The following is a 3079-nucleotide window of genomic DNA, read 5'->3' as shown; positions in this document are numbered from 1 at the left end:
TAATTTCAAATATCTGATCAAATGAAAACGACTTTAGGTCTAATTGGTGTGTGACAGACAATTATCCGAGCACGACAGCATCTGTTTTGTGTTCAAATGTTTCATGAATTTAAGTTAAAAGGTTCATGGGGGTGGGAGGTTTGATTTGACTTGATTTATTGTTCAAAAATTAAAATTAAAATATTTTTAACTTTTAATTAGTGAAATGGATTATTTGGATGGATCATGTTTTAACTCGAAAATTTTTGGAATTGAGTTTCGGTCTGACTCAGCGTGGTTTATGAACACTTCAAATTCAACTTGTTGACTAGCAATTTTCTATAACTACTGAAATTTAAAGTTTTGTTCTCATTAATGGGATAACTATAAAAATTATACATGAACTTTGAGCTAATGTTCAACATCATATATACATAAACTTTGATTTTGTGTGGTTTTATACATGAAATTTTGATTTGAGTCAAATTTCACAAAATCACTAATAATATTATCAAATTAGTACTATTTTACATTAATATATTGTATACACAGACAATTACATTAATCCAATATTAAAATAAATGTGTACATTTGAATCAAAATCAATGTTTCGTGTATATAAGTGCACCAAATCAAAATCCATGTATCAAATTCCACATTGAACGGTGTTCATAAATAAATTTGACATTTATCACTTCAATTAATTTAAAGCATTTCTTAACTTTACCTAATTCGACTAATCTAGACTCAAAAATGACCTAAAATCAAAATAATGTGATTGAAAAGAACTCTCATAAAATATAACCGAAACTTGAAATAATTCAAAATAATTTAAACCCGATATAATCTAATTTAAAAAACTCAATTAATATGAATATAAAATAATTCGAATAAAAAATTGACTCCAACAAACTCAACTCCGATCGATTAAATTGTGGCAGTAGAGTAGATGGTATGTACTGCATTCTGTGTTTTAACTTTTTTTTCCTAACTTTAGAGTTGAGATGACACGACTCAGTACTTTTTTTAACTCACTCCACATTGATGTGAGCATTGTTTTCACCAATGGTACCACCAAAAATTTACTTTTAAGCCTAAGGAGGTCAATTTTTTTTTTCAATTAAAAACAAAGTACAGTTCCATATGATTCTTCTTCTTTGTTATACATTAACATTGTTTTCCTTTTTTCTTTTCTTGTGTTTATTTTTTTTCTTAAATTATTGCCTTTAATGTTTTTTATTAAAGAAAGTGCAGTATAACATTTAGCATAACACATTAACCAAAGCAAAACCATAAATCCCACATTTTTTGAGCTTTAAATAAGTGTGAGACTCCCTTTTATTCAAGTTTTGTTTTTTTTATAATATTATTTGAATATAATCGGATTAAATTGGTTAAATTGAGAATTGATTAATATATTAGCTTGGTTATAGAAATTGAACCGGCCTTTCAATGAATCATTCAGAGCTTGTAAAAAATTAAAATTTGAGAAAAAATCGATTGTTATTCAATTTTATAAAATTTTAATTATTATTGGATCAACAATTGAATCGATTAAATTGAGAATTGATAATCTAATTGATTCAATCTTTTATCTGATTATTGAAAAATTAATTATATATAATATGAGAAAGAAAAATGAAAAGTTTAATTTTAAACCACTCAATTATGATTTTCCAAATGAGACTATTTAAAAATTTGTTAGTTCTGAGCCTTTGAATTAAAGTTGAAATATCTGATCCCGAATAAACCAAATTAATACAAATATGTTTTCTTTTTCTTTTTCTTTCAAATTACATTCCAAATTTAAATAATTCAGAAGGTACGATAAAAATTGATTGGTCCAAAATAAAGTATTATATCCTAAAGGTCGAGTTTATTAAATCCTAAACTAAATTAGAGGAGCAATTGAGATTCCCTAACATCCCATTGGCTAATATGCTTAAACTCATTACAAACACACAGATGAAATAAAAACTGTCGGTCGTAGGTCATCAAATATTTTACTGTTTATTACAAAAGAAGAAATGAAAAATGTCATGTCAAAAGTACTTGCATTCATCTTTTCAATCAACTCCATTGAAACCACAAAACTTATGGCACCTTCCACACAATGTGGGGACTCAAAACATTGAACCAATCCTGATCCCAACTTATGGAAGCTTTCTACACACAAATAAATTTGACATACAAGTGGGGAACTTTACTCACCATTCTTCATACGCAAACTTCAAATCATGAAGACAAATACATGAATCGATTAGTTAAACTGAAAATTGATAGTTCATTTGATTTTATCGGTGATATAATAAAAAAATAAAATGAATTTATTATAAATCGATAAAAATATAAAAACTCAATTTTTAAAAATAAAATTCTAAATGCATGAATCATAGTATAACCTAATATATTATTTAGCAAAGTTTGATATTTAAGGTATATACTTAAAAGGTTTTAAATTAATTTTATTTTCATTTCCAAATTTTTTTAAAATAAAAATAAAATAAATAAGCAAAAATAAACCCAAAATAGTGAAGAAAAAAACAGATATAATTTTGTCGTGATAGAGAAGATGAAGGCTTTTTCTCTCTGCCGACGCTGTCCGTGGCGTTACTGTAATTAAGGCTTGATTTGGCTTAAGCACCCCTAGGCTCGAATGTAAACGTGGCTCCTTTCCGTTGCCACGTGTAACCCTCAACCTGTTTTTTCTCATCGTGGACCCCACTTGATAAAAATGAGATTATAACAACACAGAAACGTGTGGACAGTGGGGACCACGTGTCTTTTTTATGACACACCATCTTTTTTTTTTCTTTCTCTTTTAAACTGCCCCTCAGTTCCCTTGGATGCTGCATCCACTATTACGGATCTCACCTTTCTAACGCGCTTCCATTTGTGTTCATCCTCCACTCGCGCTATTATTAGGTCTCGCATTTCCACGGTACCAATTTGTGGATTTATTAGTACCGATTATAGTGCCGTTTCAGCTTCATTATTACCCCGCATGCTTGGTTTAACACAACTTCCAATTTACCCCATTTATATCAACTTTTAATTTCTAAAATTGATATTATATCAATCACATTTTTTTTATCGTGAA

Source organism: Gossypium hirsutum, chromosome A06 (genome assembly GCF_007990345.1).
Source record: "Gossypium hirsutum isolate 1008001.06 chromosome A06, Gossypium_hirsutum_v2.1, whole genome shotgun sequence".
NCBI classification, from domain to species: domain Eukaryota; kingdom Viridiplantae; phylum Streptophyta; class Magnoliopsida; order Malvales; family Malvaceae; genus Gossypium; species Gossypium hirsutum.
This window is presented reverse-complemented; position numbering follows the sequence as displayed.